The sequence below is a fragment of the Sciurus carolinensis genome, chromosome 4 (genome assembly GCF_902686445.1).
Source record: "Sciurus carolinensis chromosome 4, mSciCar1.2, whole genome shotgun sequence".
NCBI lineage: Eukaryota > Metazoa > Chordata > Mammalia > Rodentia > Sciuridae > Sciurus > Sciurus carolinensis.
This window is the reverse complement of record NC_062216.1, coordinates 33,304,898-33,325,373: the sequence shown is the minus strand read 5'-3', so window position 1 is coordinate 33,325,373 and position 20,476 is coordinate 33,304,898.

Sequence of the window (20,476 nt, the reverse complement as noted above, 5' to 3'; positions counted from 1 at the left end):
GATAAAATATTACTGGGTTTTTGTGACTTATTTTAAGCTCACTAAGAAGTTCTTCACCTAGTGTGGTTAACTGAGCATCATTCTTGAATGATGTTTCTACTACAATAAGGTTTTACAATTTTCCATTAACTTCTACTACTGAAAGTATTCAAGAGACTTCCTTGGTTCCATAATAGACTTCCCTGCTGTAAATGTATGTCAGCATCTGTATTTTCCCTTGATAAATCAGGATTCATCACCATTCCTAGTACAGTAACACTCTTTGGTACCTGGTTCAGCAATCCCCAGTGCTCATCACCAGATGTCAAGCTCAACTTAACATGAAGATACGATTGCTGTTTGCACTTACAAATGCCACTTCACTTGGGAATTCAGAGGGTACAATGGGGCAGAAGGAGAAGAAAATGTTCCTGAATGTATTAAGAAAGACAATAGTTCCATGATTGATTCCTACTTTCATTGATTGGTATATATATTCTTTTAGGAGAAACTGCATTTTATTTTGGACTTTAGTTCATAGCTTTAGCTTTGTCACCTGGCAGCAAGTTCATATCCAGCAGAAGTGGCCACTGCAGAGGATTTTGTCTGTTAGCTGGTGACATAGTATTTTCTTTCATAGGCTAATCCCCAAATTTCAACACTGGCAGAACTGATTGAGGTATGAGTAAACTCCAGTGAATTCTTTGGTGACTAGTTCATTGTTATTTTCATAAATGAGTTTCTTGGTCAAAAAATACTATTATATGGGGTACCCAGAGTATAAATAAAACACAATATTCATGCATAGGAGATACTGCTGGCAGAGATTTCCAGGAGAATAGAAAAGTGCATAAAAAGAATGAATGATTAATTCAGTGAGAACAAATTGCTGCCACCCCATTGCATCAAATTTTCCTTCCAATTATTAAGAGCTTCCTCTTTAGTAAACGTTGAGTTGTTTACAGATATCTTATTTGTACAAATATCTTATGTGCCTCCATTTTTAGAGGACTATGTATATAATTCTTCCCTGCATGTGCCAGTCCCCAGTACAGAAACCATATTCTTCTATATATGTTATCTGGCAGTCCACTGATAAAAATTTCAGATCCATATATCTTGACATTTTTACATCCAGGCAAAATAAAACAGTCATAGGGCTCAAATATTTGACTACTAATAAGATTTCCTCAAAAAATTCCAGAAAAGAGAGATTAAAGAAAAAAGAAAGAAAGAAAGAAAAGAAATAGGTCATGGTAGTGCACGCCTGTAATCCCAGTGACTCTGGAGGCTGATGCAGGAGAATTACAAGTTAAAGGCCAGCCTCAGCGACTTAGCTAGGCCCTAATCAACTTAGCGAGACCCTGCCTTGAATAAAAATAAATAAATAAGAAGGTCTTGGGGTGTGGCTCAGTAGTCAAGCAACTCTGGGTTCAATTTTCAGTAGCAAAAAAAAAAAAAGAAAATGTACCATTACATTAGAAATCTTAAGATACCTCTAGATATTCCATAGAACCAACCAAATATGTTCAGTAATGTATGAAAGATTTAAAAAGCACAATTAACCAACTGACCTAATTGATGTCTAAGACTATTACTTCCCAAAGCAACAGAATATTAATTCTTTACAAATACACTTGGAATATTCAACAAAATAGATAATATCTTTCCATAATGCAAATTCTTCAAATTTTGAATTTATTAAAATAATACCATCTACCAAAACTAACAGAATCAACTATATTAAATTATTTACTGTAAGTCAATAATGGAAAGATAACTTGAAAGTGTCAATGTTTACTAATTAAATATCACAGCTCATCATAAACATGTTTAAAGAATAGAATACAAAATGACTCAAATAGTTTGAAATGAATGAGAATGAGAATATTCCATAGTAAAATTCTATAATACAGCTAAAGTAGTATCTAGAAATTTATAGCTTTGGGTTCACATAATAGAAATAAAAATAGTGCTACACATTAGCAGTTCAAAAATTAAGAGAAAAAGGAAACAATTAAATTCAAAGCACAAATAAAGATATAATAAAAAAAGATATAATAAACGTAAAATTAACAAATGGACAAATTTCTGGACACATGATCAACAAAATTGATCCAAAAGGATATAGAAAATCCAATAATAAGTAATAAAATTGAAGCACTAATAAAAAGTTTCCCAACAAAGACAGACCCCAGAACCAGAATTATTCACTGATGAATTCTATTGGATTTTTAAAGAACTAATACCAATGCTTCTCAAACTATTCATAAACTATTATTAACATACTTACTAAAAGCTGCTGTAAAGGAAAAGAAAGAAAGAATGAAAGAGAGATAAAGAGAGAAAGGAATGAATAGAGGGAGAAAAAAACTGTAAACAAATACATGAATTGGCTTTAACAATACAGAGAAAAGATTATATACTCATACATCATGATCAAGTTGGTTTTATTTCAGGGATTCAAGGATATTTTGACATATACAAATTTAATAAATATAACGCATCACATAGAGTCCAGGATAAAAGCATAGGATCATCTCAGTAGATGACCTTTGATAAAATTCAACATCCCTTCATCATAAAAGCCCCAAATTAATTAGGTATAAAATATTAATACCTCAGCAAAATAAAGGCTATATATGACAAAAGCCAACATCATACTAAATAAGGAAAAACTGAAATTATTTTCTCTAAGTTTAGGAATAAGACACAATGTCCATTCTCACCACTCTTATTCAATATAGTACCAGAAATTCTAGCCAGAGCAATTAGGCCAGAGAAAGAAATAAAAAGCATATTACTAGGAAAGAAGAAAGTCAAATTATCCCTGTTTGCAGAGGACATAATTTCATACATAGAAAATCCTAAAGACAACACCAAGACTTTTAGAACTGAAAAACAAATACAAAAGTAACAGTATACAAAAATCAATGTTAAAAAACCAGTGTCATTTCTATTTACCTTAATGAACTCACTGGAAAAAAATTAAGGAAGCAATCAAACTCAGACACAAATACACACAAAGATATCTAGGAATAAATCTAAGGATGTGAAATACCTGTATAATGAAAATTACTAAACACTGAAGAATTCAGAAATTGAAAAGGACTCTAGAAGGTGGAAAGATCTCCCATATTAATGAGTTGGGAGGATTAATATTGTCAAAATTGACATAATACCCAAAGCAATCTAAAGATTCAATGATATCCCCATTAAACTACCAATGATATTTTTCCAAGAACTAGAAAAAACAATCCTAAAATTCATATGGAAAAATATAACACTACAAATAGCCAAAGCAATTCTGAGCAAAAATAACAATGGTGGAGGAATCACAATATCTTATTTCAAAAATGACAACAGAACCATAGTGGAAAATATTAGCATGGTATAGGCAGAACAAAACAAAATCCCTGTAATAATAGGACACATAAATAGAGGATACATAAATTAACACAAATCTTTGGTCTACTGTTTCTCTACAAAGATGCCAAAAAGTTAGATTGGTGAAAGAAATATCTCTTCAACAAATGGTGCTGGGAAAACTGAAGTTACATGTAAAAATTGAAGCTAGATCCCTGACTCTCACTTGGTACAAAAATCAACTCAAAATGTATCAGAGAACTTAATATAAGACCTGAAAATTTGAAACTAGCACAAGAAAACATGATAAAGTAGATATAGCACAGATATAGTGACAATATATCTGTGGCATTGACTTCCTGAATGGACTACAACAGTCCAGGAGACAAAAGCAAGAATTGTCAAATGTGACTACAAAAAATAAAATATCTTCTGTACATCAAAGAAAATAATCAACAGAGTAAGAAAACAACACATAAAATGAGAGAAAATCTTTGCCAGTTATTCAGTTGACCAAGAAGTAATATCCAGAATATATAAAAAAACTAAAAAACTTAGTAATAATGAAAACAAGCAATCTAATTAATAAATGGGCAAATGATCAGAATAGACACTTCACAAAAGAAGAAATAGAAATGAACAATAAATACATGAAAAAATGCTCAGTATGTTTAACCATTATTAAATTAGAAGACTTTTTGTGCTTCAAAAGACAACATCAAGAAAGTGAAAAATATGCAAATATTAATTATTTTATTTGTGTATTGTAGTTATGCATAATAGTTACAATTTTTGACATAATCATACATGTGAGGAATTTAATTAGCCCCATTTGGAACCCAGTGACTCCTCTTTCTCTTCCATCCTCTCTCCCATCTCTACTGTTCTTTCTCTTCTGTCCTCTCTCCCTCTCTACTAGTCTACTATTTATTTATTTATTTATTTATTTATTTACTTACTTATTTATTTAGAACTGGTGCTTTATAGTTACACATAAAGATGGAATTCCTTGTGATATCTATATACATTTACCTACTGTAATCTTGTCATATTCATTCCACATTCCTTCCCAGTCCTCCTCCCTCTCACACCTCTCAATTTCCTTTCTCTATTCCACTGGTCTCTCAATCCTTATGAAATTCAACAATCCTCCTTTTTTCCCCTTACTTTGCTCTAGCTTCCACATGATAGAAAATATTCCACCCCTGATTTTCCAAGTCTCACTTATTTTCCTTAACACCATTTTCTCCATCTCCATTCATTTACCAACAAATGCCATAATTTCATTCTTCTTATGACCGAGTAATACCCCTCTGTGCATATATCACATTTTCTTAATCCATTCATCTGTGACTGGCAGCTCAACAGTTTCCATTAACTTGGCCCGTGTTAATTTTGCTACTATAAACATTGATGTGGGTGTATCACTACAGTATTTTGATTTAAAATCTTTTGGATAAGTCCCAAGGAGTGGCATACCTGGATCATATGGTGGTTCCATTCTGAGTCTTTTGAGGAATCTCCCTATTGCTTTCAAAAATAATTGAACTAATTTGCATTCCTACCAACAATATGAGAGTGTACCTTTTTCTCCACATCCATACCGGCATTTTATTATTGTTTGTATTCTTGATGATTGATTTTCTAACTGGAGTGAGGTAGACACTCAATGTAGTTTTGATTTGCATTTCCCTGATTACCAGGGATGCTGAATTTTTTTCACATATTTGTTAGCTATTTCTATTTTTTCTTTTGAGAAATGTCTGTTCAGCTCTTTTGCATATTTATTGATTGGATTATTTAATTTTGAGGTGTTAAGCTTTTTGAGTTTTTAATGTATTCTGCATATTAATCCCCTTTCAGAGAAATAGTTGGCAAAGATTTTTCTCCCACTCTTTTGGATCTTTCTTCATGCACCCAATCATTTGCTTTGCTGCATAGAAGGTTTTAATTTAATGCTGTCCCATTTATTGATTCTTGGTTTTATCTGTAAAGATCAATTTTAAGTGTAAACTTGACTGGATTAAGGAATACCTAGAGAACTGGTAAAGTGTTACTTCTGGGCATGTCCAAGTGTGATTCTGAAGGACAGTGACATGTGAATTGATGCAGAAAACCCATGGTGATGGCTGGAGGTCCAGATAAAATCAAAAGGTAGAAGAAATACAATTTTTCTCTCCGTATGTGTCTCTGTCTCTGTCTCTCTTTGCCCTTAGCCTCTCTTTGCTTATCCATTATGGGGTGATATAGCAAAAAGAAATTTTGTTAGATGCTGGCCTTTCAATCTTGAACTTTTCAGCATCTAGAAGTATAAGATGATATATATCAATTGTTTTGCAAATTACCTAGTCTCAGGTACTCTGTTATAGCAGGCAAAATGAACTAAGACTGAAGACAACCTTCAAATTGGGGGATACTTGAACATACTCAGGTAGCATCTACTGTAGTGAATTAATTAAAAACTAGTGTCCTGGTAAATATGAAGACCCTTTGCTTCCATATTATGTCAGCTTATTACTTTCTTTGCCTGATTACCTATTCTGAATTCTGTATCATCTGTCTCTGGCCAGATGTTTTGTCTGACACTAGAGTAATTGAGACCTACTGAGAAGGATAGGAAGTATCAGTCCCTAACCACTTTCCAGTGAACACAATATTGAGGATACAAACATCCCTGTATATTGGGAATGAGTAGAAATACATGTCTACGGAGATTTATGCCACACCCTTCAACATACAACATGTTTCTCTAGGACTATGACATACTTTTTAAGCAACTGGAAAGTTTTCCATCAAGAACCATTTTATTTACTTGGATGCATCTCATCATCAACACTTAGAGTACTTGTAGGAAAACTTGTTTATGTGACAGTTACATCTTAGTATGGGAAGAAGGTAACTAAATAATTTCTTCTCTATTCTCCTTTAAATATATTACAAGAAAATTTTGACTGGCCTTGTACAGATGATCTGTGTGATGCAGCTCTCATCAGTTCTACTTAACAAGGAAAGTCCTAAGTACCAGAGTAACATAGGAAATATGCCATTTGTTCTTGATACATTTCTGAATTGGCATCTCAGAATGGATGACTCCAAACTACTGAATGTACTTAGTTTGTGGGGAGATGTAGCTCATGACATTCTTCTCTATTTATTACATGGATGGACTCTCTTTCAATGAGGAAGAGATGAAAAGCAACATGGATGCACTGCCACAGGGATATCAATAGAACAAGTTTGTTCCATGTTACAGTGGATAAACCTGTACTTTGGTTTCCTAGACAAGTGTGGGTAATCCTTTTAGGCAACTAGATGTGACAAGTTTGGTTGTAACAAGAGAAGTTGTCAAGTTCAGCCTTCCACCATCACTGAACCTACTTCTCCAGTCAGGCTACCAAAGTTCTCATGGTTAGCCATCTTGCCCGAATTTTGAGGGAAACGATGTCATGAACACTGAGGTTATTTTTATTCCAGAAATGCAAGGCCATTATTTAAAAATATCTAAAAATCATTTAAAAATATCTAAAAATCACTATAGCTTGACAGGTACCTCACGTCTACTTTCTCAAGTATGTAATTTTATCAATGAGATTGCTTTAAAAGGAATGTTTTTAAAAAGTAGTAAATCCGAACATGTAGTGCTTTCACTTGATGGTCTCTGTACAAATCCCATATCAGTCACATGTTAAGTGCAAGATGTTTTGCATATCCAATGACTTCCTTATCTGAAAAAATATACAGAAAGGTGATAACATTTTGTAATAAGTTTACTATAGGCTAATAATAACGAGAATACTGCCTACAATAAGGGAACTTGAATATCATAATTATTTTACATATTATAAATATCTAGACTTTCAAATCTGGTTTCTCTTTTCATGATTTTAGAGCTTACTTTTCATACTGTGGTATAAATCATTCGTACAGACACTTCCTTATTCAGTTCTAGAAAATCCACCCTCAGTTGTAGTCTATTATCTTGGAAGTCCCTAGCCAGAGTGAGGAGGAAGGCACCATGTTATTAGGTAGGGGAGGCTGAAGCAGTGTTTGGATTCATACACTGTTTGCTGTTTCTGCTAAGCAGTGGAAACATGTAACATCCACCAGGGGGTGCCGGTCTTGTACAGGTTGGTGAGTTCTGCCCGGCCTAAGGAAAATGAACTTAGAGATCCAAGTTAAACAGACCCTAAAATAAGAATGTTCTGGAATATTTGAAAAACTTTATGTTTGGTGCTACTTGAATGGGTATTGAACTATTTGGAATACTTAAGTCACATAATGAAATTTTAGGAGGAACCATTAGAATAATGTTAAAACTCCATATAAGTTAGAAATATTTAATCACCTTCTCATTTCAGTTTTCCTCTTTCATCTACATACCTTCCCCTACAAACACACACACACACACACACACACACACACACACACACACGCATAGGCACATATTTTTGCTTACACATCTGGTCAAGGTAACTCTACTTACTTAAGTGCATGCTTTATTTTGTTATGTTGTGGGTTGCAGTGTTTAGAATCCATTGACCTTTTTAATTTTTCTTTGAGTCAGAAACTGCATGGGCCCTTTTTTTCCCAACAGAACCAAAAAATATCATGCTGAACTTAACAAATACAACCTCAATACATGACTCTCCTCAATCACTTTCATTCCCTAACTGAACTGTATCAAGTTCTCCTGATTACTTATAAGATACACTTCACTAATAAGATACATACACCTGTAAGCTTAGGCCCAGATGGCACAGATACAAAAGCAGCTTTTAAAAATATAGATGAGGAAGAACTGATCACTTTGCAACTGATAAGTATTTATTAAAAACAAGCACTTTATGAAATTTAGAAAATTAAACTAGCCCCTGGTTTAAGGGATAAATCAAACAATTCTTTTAGGAACATATGGGTTTGAAATGCATTTTAAATCTTATTTCATTAATATAATTACCATTCAAAATTAAGTTACATAGAGTATCTCAATTTGTTGCTCATGGGATATGATCACTCTTAGTTTAAAATTACATTATACTCAGGAAAGCTTCAAACTATCAGGTTAGCTTGTTTGGAAGATTGTTAGATTAATCCTCTAATTCACTGTAATATCTATTACAATTTTCAAAAGAATTGACTATAATGAATTAGAAAGCTAATCTTAACAATTTATCACTCAAATGAGGTCATCATGCTTAGTAGAATATTCAAGACAACTAGCCCGTTACAAACATTTTCTTTACATAAAAATACACATTCTATAATATACATTATTCTATTTTAAAATGGATTTTAAAATGTAATAAAGAAATGCTATATTATAAAATAGAAACTAGTCATATTTAACTTGCAAATTATATCTATGAGGTTATTACAATCTTTATCAATAATTGCTAAGAGAGTATGATACATTGGCAAATAAAGAACAATGGTATATTCAATCTCCATTTTACTTACTAGGAAATCTAGAAACAATTAAAAACATGATTTTTCTCACATTCAAAATGATAATTATAGTGTATATTAATATATTTTTAAATCATAGTACAAACATTTAACTGAAATTCATTGACACTTTAAATTTTCAAATATCACTGAGGTTTATATAGATATGTTTGCCCAGAATTCCTTTTGTAAATTTGAGAAATTTATAAGCAAATCTAGGAGAGTAAATTATAAAATGCTATGTTACCAAAACATTCACAATGAAGAGAAAATGGCAAAACAAATAACAGTAAAAAATAGGACTAATTTTGATTCAAGAGCCAAAATAACATATTTCAAGTCCAGTGTTTTAGTAAGCAGTATTGAATCATCAGAGAGGTTACCTTGCTGTGTCAATTTGCACATTGTTTGTACATTGTATTCTGCTATTGTTCTTTATTTAGAACCCCATTGTTTTGCAAATTCCATGTATGCATACGACCTGATATTTTTCTGATGGAATGTCTACCCTAAGTCCTTTATAGTATGGCTTATTATACTCCTGAAGGTAACACTCTTGCCTTCTTCTCTCTATTCTCTACAGCTACTTATTACACTTCACCCTGGGAACTCAGCCTGTCTGTGAGTATCAGTCAAGGGTCAGGCAATGTTAGCTAGTGGAGAATGACCTTGAATCCTGTTTATGTAGATATTAGATCTGCTTTGTTCCTATGTGCAATGTTTTCCATTCTGCCCGCCAATCAGAATATGGTAGTATGTATCCAAAAACTCTATACAATTTTATATAGTTTGAATGTACTGTAGTTTTTCCCCAGATAACTCTCATTTGATATACTTTATTTCCTCATGTTTTGGGGTTTTTAATCATACTCGTATATTTGCTCAGACTTCAGCTATGAAGATCTCTGAGGTCTGGGAGTGAAAATATATCCCTCCTGAACATGAGTCTTTTTATTTTTCTTTTCTCTTGTAAGTCACCTAAGTCAGAATTAATTACTGACCTACAGTCTTTTTAAACCCTAAATAATTTCAGTTAAGCTTGAAATCTCACAGGATATAAAAAAAAATACATTTATCTTCCTCCACAGAAAGCCAAATTTCAAACAGAAAATTATCTGTGTTATCCCCCTTGGCAGGAATTTTTCTCCAAGTTCAACATTTTAGTAATCATGTGTTTGTTCCATGTTGTACCTTTTGCACCAATTTCTAATGGCCCTTCTAATCTTTCATGGACCTGGGCTTCCACATAGCTGTTAAAATGAAATTTTATGTTATCAAGGATCAGCATATATTCCTTAATAGCTTTAGCACCAACTACTAGGTCAGGTTTCATTTTTGGTCTCTGTGGGATGCCTTTCATTACTTGGCAGCTAGTTATGGATTTACAGTTTGTTTTTTTTTAAATCTAATATATTTAGTTGTTTAGTAGCAAAGATTATCCAGACTCAATAGGACTAGAAATGTTTTTGTGGGTATAAGTCTGTATCCTCAAACTCAGATATAAAGGAACTATTCACATCTTTTTTTTTTTTAAAGAAACTTGAAAATGATGATAAAAATTCCTGTCTGAACTGATGAAAATTTCTATCCCAACCAGTAGTCAGGGGAAGGGAGAGGGAGGCTTCTATTCCGAGTTTGTGAAATTCCTGTACACTTGTGTAGTGCTAATCACAGAGGTCCCCTCAAATGTCACTCACAATTTTTACCTGGTCTGTAATGAGACATTTATGCTCCTACTTAATAAATTCAGCTCTGATGACTCTGCACTTTCAATACCACTATTGAAGCCACTGAATGACAAACGTGGATTTGGGTTAGGTGTACCACACTGCAACAATTCCAAGATTTTCCATTTTCAGGGGACAGTTATTAATGGCTTTTAAGATGGTGGAATGAGAAAGACATCATTGCCCTATGTACATGTGTAATTATATGAATGGTGTGAATCTACATTGTGTACAGCATACAAATGAAAAGTGTACCCCATTTGTGTACAATGAATCAAAATGCAGTCTGTAAAAATAGAAAAAAATAAAATTCACTTGTAATAAATATCTTCTTCCTCTGATCTCTAAGAAAATATAAAATCAAACTCCTATTTCTCTTCCAAAATAATTAATTTTTCTTTTTCTAGATTATTATGATCTTAGCACTAGCCATTTCCCATTTCATTCCAGACTCATTTTTTACCATATCTTGGTATTATTTAAAATATAAAATGAGTAACCATCATCTTCTTTAATTCCTCATATAAAACTCATATTTTGGCCACTATTTCCTAAAATGTTTATCTGATATATTTACCATTTGTGAAAAGTATCACTTCATATATAAATTTATTCATGTAGTTTCATATCTTTTGCCTTGTGAGTTTTATATTTTATGACTTCAGCTGACCTGTGACTTCATGATACAGGATATTAAATTATTTTATATTAATGTTCAGTTCTAGTTTTCTTTTTATAAGAAGAGCTATAATTTATATACAAGGCAGCAATCAAATCTTAATTGTATATACATACCTCTGAAAATCTCCTATTTCAAGATATAGAATATTTCCATCTTACTGTACTCACTCTTCCAAGCATGAACAAGTTATGTGGTATTCATATACCTGGTTCTTGTTTGATTTTTTTTCATTAGCCTTTTGTAATTTCAAATACATATCCAAATACACACACACACATATATATATATATATACACACATACACATATGTATACTTAATTTTCTTAAGAAGAACTGTAACTAGTAATATGTTTTAAACTTCACTTTTCACATATTTGTTGTTGATATCTAAAATTTTGATGATGATTTTGTGTGATGACCTTTTTACCTTGGTGAATTCACTTACTACATTTAGAAAAAATTATAAAAACATGTCATTAGCAAATAAGGAGAATTTTCTTTTTTTTTCCAATCTGAAAGCCTTCTATTTATTTCTTACTTTAATTTGCTATCTAGAACTTCCCACTACTATGCATCCCATGTATTTTCATATATTGCATTTTCATTTTTATGAAATACATTTAGCTTTATGTATATTAAATATCTGTTGAAATTTTCTCCTTGAGTTAAGGATTAAAGTATATTGTTTAGTGTTTAAAGACTTATGTCCTCTTTCTTTTATTGATTTAATATTTTATCTTTTTTCTATTTTATTTTCAAATTATTGGTACCATCACATTTTATATTGAATTTGTTGCAAACAGCATAGAGTTGGGCCATGTTTTTAAGCACACTAACAACAGTTTAATTTTAATTATATTTTAGTCTTCTTTTTACGATTTGGTTCCTGTTTACTCATCCCTTGTTTGTCTTTTACTTTTGTTTCTTTGGGTTACTTAAATATTGTTTAGGGTTCATCTTGACTTGCTTGAAGTATTTTTTAGCCTTCACTTTTGAATAATCTTCCTGATGGCTGTTGTAGATATTGCCATGTGAATGTCACTTATCAAAATTGTTTTAAATATGTTCACTATTACATCAAATTATTCTTTTGCCCCAAACACAAAATGTGATTAATAAACTTATGAGAAAAAAGAAGAGTTAATTTTATTTTTGTCCACATTTTACTCTTTATGATATTCTTTATCTTATGAAAGTCCAAGACTTTCTTCTTCTTTATTTTATGGAATTTCCTTAAAGCATTCTTGAAGGGCAAACTTGCTTATTAAAATTTGTCTTAATTTTTCTTCATCTGAGAATATGCATTTCTCATTCAAAATCCTGGGATATATTCTTGCTAAATGTGGTGACATCCATTTTCTTTTAGCACTTTAGCTTCAGATGATGAATCACTTGGCTTTAGTTATACTTCCCCATGAGTAATGGATTTCTCTCTGGCTGTTTTCAAGAGGTTTTATTTTGCTTTGCTTTTAGTTTTCAGAAGTTAAATCATGATTTGTTTTGATGTGGATTTCTTTGGAATTATTCTATGTGGGGCACAATCTGACTCTTCTATCTTTTTGTTTATATTCACAGAATTTGAGAACTTTTCAGTTATTATTTCTTCAGATTTTTGTTCCTCTCTCTCTTCTGTCCTTCTGGAACTTGGAAGATATACATCTTACCTCATTTGTTATTTCACTAGTCCCTATTCTTTTTTTTTTTTTTTTTTTTCATTCTATTTACTATCTTTTGTACAGATGAAGTATGTCCAGTACTTGGATTCACTTACTCTATCTTCTAACTTGTCCAATCTACTTGTGAGCCCATACAGTGAGATTTTTCTCTCAGTCATTGTGTTTTTCAGCTCTATAATTTCTAGTTGATTCTTTTTTTTAATATGTAATTTCTACTTCTTCCCTAGGTTTATCCTTAAATAAATTTGTTTCAAGTTAATTTGTAATTATTTTTAAGACATTTTTATACTCACTAATTTGAAGTCTTATCCTTTTTCATTCACATTGTGATTTTTCCTAATACTAGTTATGACAAATATTATGGGACTAATAAAAAAAGCTTTGTTTAAGATTTTTTAGCAGTTGTTTTTGTTGTGGGGTTCGGTTATCAACACATAGTGAGATCACCAGAAACTAAAGTAGGAAAAAGTTTATTTTGGGGAAAGAGAAAAAAAAGAGAAAAAGAAAACAGACTGACATGTCAGGACCACTACTTCAATTGGGGCAGTCGTAGTGAGTGACTTCAGCAAGCTGGTTTTTAAAGTGAAAACCATAAAATAATTCTGGCAGACTTATAATAGGGGCCTTTTTCCATTTTTTTCCCCCCAAGGACTGCAAGCAGCCAACTTCAGCTTATCTATTCCAGGCTGCACCTGGTGGTTAACAGGATGAACTAGGCGTGGGTGATGGGTTACTGCACAGAAATGGTCACCATGTCTTTAACTCATGGCCACATTATTTTAATATTGGGTACTGTCCTCATATTTACCACAGTCAGCATAACTCAATGATTTTATTCGCACCCATTTTGGTTTGGTTGATCTTATGTAGATATATTTGTTTTATATCAGAGTGTCTCTACCTTTTTCTTTTTATAAGGGGGTCTCTACTCTTTCACAGTTTTGCTGATCCTATTTAGGCATTTTTAAAATTTTTTAGTAGACATTTCCCTTATCAAGTGTAGCATGATGGACAACTAGGCATATACCTTAAGCTTTCCTATGGGCTCTACCAACACCACCATTGCAAATATGGGGCTTGGACTAACACCTCCTCATTTCAAAAAAGTGGGGTATATCATAAGGACCAGTATTGTAAAGGACCGGTGGAACTCAGCACTGTGCCTTCCTTCCTCAAGTCCCAGGCAGAATTTCTTCCTTCCATATCTAAGGCTCTTTATATTCTATATTTTTAAATTTGCTGGTATTTTTAGTTTTAAGAGGGAGTACATGGGAGGAATGTCATTACTCCATTTGAGTGAGATCTTTTTATTTTTTTTAATTAGCTAAATATCAGAGTATGTGCATACCTCCCAATTCAACCTTTTTTTTTTTCTTCACCAATGGCTATTTATGAAATGAATTATATCCTTAAAATACAATAGCATATTTTTAAAAAGTTATATAGTGAATACATTTTGAAGTACATTGCAGAAATAATTAGTAAATTGTCAGAATCACATATAGACTTTTTATAAAGCACACTGGTTGTGTACAAAGGGGATGTGAGTCAGATATTATTGGCATTTTGAAACACATGACAGAATGTTGGGAGCAGAGAATGAACCATGTATCTTGAACTGTCCAGAGACAGTGGTGATACCTCTCTTGGGAATTTCTCTGTGCAAAGGCACTAATGGAAGAATGCCCAGTTGCTATGGTGATGCCCTATTCAAAGGGGGATTCTTTGCCAGCCACAGAATTTATCAGTTCATGAACTAGGGTTCAAATGCCAGCCTTCCCCAGGGTAGAGAATTATGGGTGCAAGCTGAAAACTATAATTGGGCTGTTTATACCTTTGACCTCATTTCTGTTCATTTTAAACTAGCTTACTCAAAATAAATGACTTTGATGTTTAAACCTATAAAATAAATGTGCTGAACTTGGTCATGGTCAATCTTCTTCCATCAGAGGAAGTTGGTTGGACCACTGGGTCCTGGCTTTTTCTCTACTTTTGTTTCTGTTTGTCTTTTCTCAATACCCTTGCCACCAGTTTGGGAACCTGAATAAATGACCATAGTTCCAAAATGAACATTGTTTTAAAATGTTATGGCAATATGAATAAAAACCTTCCTTTAAACAACAACAGCAACAAAAATCTGTTCTATCTTGTAGTGTTAAACAAAAAAAATTGGAATGTTACAATTAGAAGCCCAAGCAGAGTTCCATTTTGTGATCATTTTCATCCTAAAACTTCAGCATTCCTGAAGGATTTCCACTCAAAAGATTTTACAACAGAACAAGAATGAAAGAGAATCTGCATTGAATGTTCTGAGTTATACAGCTTACCTGAAGGTCCTGCTTCTTTAGCTGATGTGTCTTTACCAACAACTTCTTTAACAAAATAATAATGAAATAAAAACTACTCCATCAATCCTCTCCCACTTCTGTCTTCTCAACTTTCCTCAAGCCTTAGAACTTCATCTCAACTCTTGAGTTGAATTTATTATAGGAAGTTGCTATTTTATTGTAATCTTTGTTTGTAGTTTTACAAGAGAATTTATGTATTGCTATGTTTTGGGTTTTTCATATTGTAAATAGAATGCTTATTGTAAAACATGCAAACTGTACATTTTACATTTAACAACCACATTAATTGTTTGATGATCAGGAATCAAGCTTCTAAGAATTTTTCATATTCAAACATGATAGTTTTATAAATGATATGTGTTTTATTATAAATAGTAATGTTTTAAGAATTGTTTGAAGGTTTTAGGTGAGGTGCAATGCATTATATATATTTTTTTTCCTTTTAAAATGATGAGGAAAAATATTTCCTACACTTCTGATAAATATTTCTATGAAGAATGCTGAGTTTCTAGAATCAGTTCAGTTATAGTAAAAGGAAAATGCTTGAATTCTAAAATAATGACTTTCAATAAAGCATTTGATAAAATATTATAAACAAATGTTCAAGTACATAACTGACCTTAAATAAGTAAGATTTGAATAGTGGGAACTTTTATCCCTAGTTTTAAGGTAAAACTTGAAGTGTGTTGTCTTTTGCTTGCTTTGGTAGTACTCCTGATTTGTAATCTTTTGGTTGAAGACTACAATGAATAGGAGATGAAAGTTCATCTCAACATGGCAGAAAATGCCTTTTGCTTATCTAAGATACCAATAAACTCTTACCATCTATTGTAACTATTAAACCCCAATTATGTTTGTTGGCAAAATACTCCACTAAGGACTAAATTTCCAGCCCATTCCCAGGCAGAAGTAATGATGGAAATATAAATATATAAATTCTGGCCATTGTGGTTCAAAAGGGTAGTTATTGGGTGAGTTTGCTATACATTTTTTTTTTTTTTTTTTTTTTTTTTTTTGAGGAGTCTGATGGCAAGAGACCTTGCCAGGAACAGGGAACATATGGGACTATCAGTCACTTGCAATTAGGTAGCCTTAATTATGAACACCTTGTCTTGAAGCTGACAGAGTGTAAATATAGAAGGAAATTTGGTTCATAATGACTGTGGAATCATCATGTCTGTCCTGAAACTAATTACTTCCATTTTTTTTTTTTTAACCTGAGAGAAAATTTAATCTCGTTTTTGAGTGAGATACTGCTATTTGGGGTTTTTCTGTTATTTATTACTGAACTTAGTCCTAATTGATTTAAATTTGAGATTCTTAAACATGCCCAGGGTTCTCAATCTTAGATAAAAGCAGGTCTAAATAAAATAACCTCACCTCTTTCAGCATAAGAGAATAATACCAGTTATATTTTACCTCAAATTAAGAATTTTAAAAATCATTAATTAGAAGAGAAAATGATGAATTCACATGGTAAAGGAAAGATGTCCAGTAGGATATTTTCTAAATGAAAGGCGATACAAATCACATAAGACACAATGGTTGCTTAAATGTTAATTGTATTGATTACTTAAGATTTTAGGATAATTTTAACTGTAGTGAATTATTTAATTATAGGCAGTTTTACTAATTTATGCATTTTTTCAATGAAATGGGAGAAAGTACTATCTATGTCTTCATTTAAAAGACAAAAATATATTATTTTTTCTGGTTTTCTTACAAATGAACAGAGCATGTATAAATTTTAAATCTTTGCTTTTATAATGTAATTTGTTTTTGTAAATTGTAACTATATTATTCTAAGTCCTTAGAATTTAATATCAAGGAATAAACAGTGAAATAAATTTTTCTCAGTGTAACTAAAAAAAAAGTAACTGCTATGAACACAGATCTCACCAGCAGGTAGGCACAGAGGAAGTCATGATAATTGTAATACTCAAATTTTCCTCAGATATTGCCTTATCTGTACAATTCAACTCTTGTCATTCAACAACATCTACCTTAGTTGTTTTTTGAAATTCCTAAGGAAATACTAAAGGAATCAGTGCTCATTCATTCTACCTTGGTCCCTAAATTGAGGAAGGTTTTCACCCTGTGTCACTGTGCTAGTAGCAGTTTTCTAAGGAAATAGGAAGTCATTGTTTACTCTCAAGTCACAATGACACATGAATCCCTAAGCTTACAGTGAAAAGAAGCTATATTCTGTCCCATGACGCCCTGGGAGAAGAACAGTTACTCTTCCAAAAATGCCTGAAAATTAGAAGACTCTCACGTAGTCTTGTAGAGATTACAATGGTGACCTTGACCACAGTGGAAACAGAGAAGATGAAGACAGATGGGTAGATACTAATATCTGGGTCCTTGAGTCATACCAAGTCCTTTGTAAAAAAAACCCTCAGAGATTTTTGAATTGGTTTTGGAAGCAGAAATAACATCATCCTGTCTTCATTCTTGTTAAAAAAATTATTTTTGGGATAGCAATTGAGAACACTTAAAAACACATTATAAATTGAGTTAAGCTAATTATAATACATTTATATAACTAGACTATGCATTTTAATGACACTATAAGGCTGCTAATTCTTTTTTTTTTTTTTTTTTTTCCTGGTGCTGAGGATCTACCCCAGGTCCTTGTGTATGCTAAGCATGTGCTCTACATTTGAATCACACCCCAACCCTGGAATTCCTTCATAAGAATGAAGTACCTAGGACTCAAAATTTTAGGAGGGGCTTGGTGAGTCCATGCTTGGCACCTGGGTGTAAGTGACTCTTTTAAATTTTGAGCCCTAGGTGCATTGTTGGCCTCATCCTTGACCTGTTACAGGAGCAGGTATATTTCAAAAAGGAGTTTGTCATAAACCAGGTTGAGATGTCAATTAATGAAGGCAAAGAGATAACTGCAATGAGTATTTCAAGTTATTTATACATTGTCACTTTACTAAGGCAAAGGAGAAAATAAAGTCAGTTTTCCAAATAATTTTATTCACATAGGAAAACTGGAAAATAGAAACCCAATCTCCTGCCATCATCTAACAATTTAATCTTAGGCATATATTATCTGTTTTTTTTTTTTTTTTTTTTTTTTTTTTCTTCTGGTAAATCTACACTCAGTAAAATTTTAAATTAGAGAAAATAAGCCCAATCAATGTATGTGAGAGAAACAGGCTTGTGTCAAAGGCGCTCACTCACTTGGCTTCAGGGACCAGAGAGTCATATAAATCTGTCCAGAAGTTAGATAGGGGCTATAGTAAACCACAAGTCACATCTAGTCTAATGACATCCAATTTCAAATTTATAAATACTGTGCAGGAAAACCCAATAGTTCTAGTGATCCAGCATTTTACTTTTTATAACTACCCTTTAAAACCCTCTAACTGTAAGATTTCTTCAGTTTAACTACTCCTTCCCTACCTACAAACAACAACTACAAAGTAGCAGTCAAAGCAAAAACAATGAAAAAATCTTGCTCAAGAGAACCCGAAATAATCTTAATTATGGTTTCTAACCTGAAAGATGTGGAAGATATGAAGTTGTTATTGACAACTTAATGTGGTTTTCTCAGCAATAACTAGCCAGTCATCCAACAAAGGCTTGAAGGACTGAGAAAAATATCCTGTATTTATTGTGGATTTGAGAACAAGTAAGTCCAGAGGCAGGCCCTAATGAGGTGCACCTGGGAGTGTCAATAACCACTGGTATGCCAAGAAGATGGAGTCAGTAGCTAACGGAAAATAATTGTTTGGCAAAACCAAAAAGAGATCAAGGTAGAAAAATCGAGATGATTCTCTAAATAATCTTTGTGCAATTTATTCTTCGATTTTTTCCCCAAGAACTGGTTCACCACACACAACTTTATACTCTTTAATTTTTTTTCTTGTTTTTACAGTAAAAACATTTTCATCAAAATAGTTTGTCTAGAACAATAATAGCATGTTGCAACACCTAACCTAATTTTTGTAACTAATTAATTCCATTACTTACTTGAGTGTAATTGGCCTTGATATAGTCATAACATTGTTTATGAAGGCCACAGATACTGTGGTGGATTTTTTAGGTTTTTAAATACATTGATGATTAAAACATAAAAATAACCACACACAACTTTACATGCAGAATAAACTTTTAATTGTTTTGTGTCAAAATCTGTCACAAAGAATAATAAGACCATAAAAGCAAAGACAATAGTTATTCCTGTGGTGGTTCTTTTACTCCGTGCAGGAATTGTGTACTGAAAAAGCATATATTGAGAGGGTTTAGACAACCATCAAAACAGTTTGTAAGCAGTCTTGAAAAACAAAATATCTCTCACCTCACCAATACTACCCTATGTACGAGTTCTGATAGCATGAAACACTTTTCTTCTAAGAAATGTTTAGAGAGTTGGATTCTGTAAGCTTCCCTTGGTGGTTTTTTCTAGTTTTAATGCTCAGCTGTGACTGTACATAGCTGAATTTAATTTAAAATTCATGGTTATCTAGGGTATTAACCTTTGCATATATCATGAGTGTCAGTATCTCCTTTGAATGTTCATTCATAAAATTAAAATATTTCAATCTTTAAAATTGTATCTTGACTTCAAAACTCATTTATGGGGATGGGCAGTATTTTTCCTCTATGAGAACAGGTACTGGATATCCTTCCATTTATTATTATTCAAGAGACTCTCTGAGAACCTCAATCCTCATTGGTTCCCTGGATGTTAGAATCCTAACGGGTCTTTAAAGCATTTCTTAAGAAATGAGAAACTGTCTATATCTTGCAAAATTTTATAATTCTAAGGTAGAAATTTTAGAGCATTACACATCATGTTACTTCATTTACAATATATAATTTCTACATAAATTCATTTGGATCACCATTTTTTTTCCAGCATAAATATCAAGTGCTATTTATTCCTTAAACTATTTTTTCCTAATTTCAGTTCATTCATCCTTCCTTTTAAAATATTCTTTTAAAATACTTAAAAACTTTTTTAAAGTTTTAAAATATTCTTTATAAATCTTTAATGTACATGGAATCCATGTTAACTAATTACAAGTTAATAAGGAGATCAAGACATTCAAAGGTTTTTTTTTTTTTTTTTTTTTCCCCTAGAAACAAGCCTACTTTGGGTACTTATATTTATTTGACCTAAGTATGCTCAACTGAGAAAAGATCCATGATGAAAGGCAAAAGATATTCTTAGATTTTAAATTCCATTTCTTGATATTGATACATTTGTGACTTTGTATTTGATATATTGAATTGCTT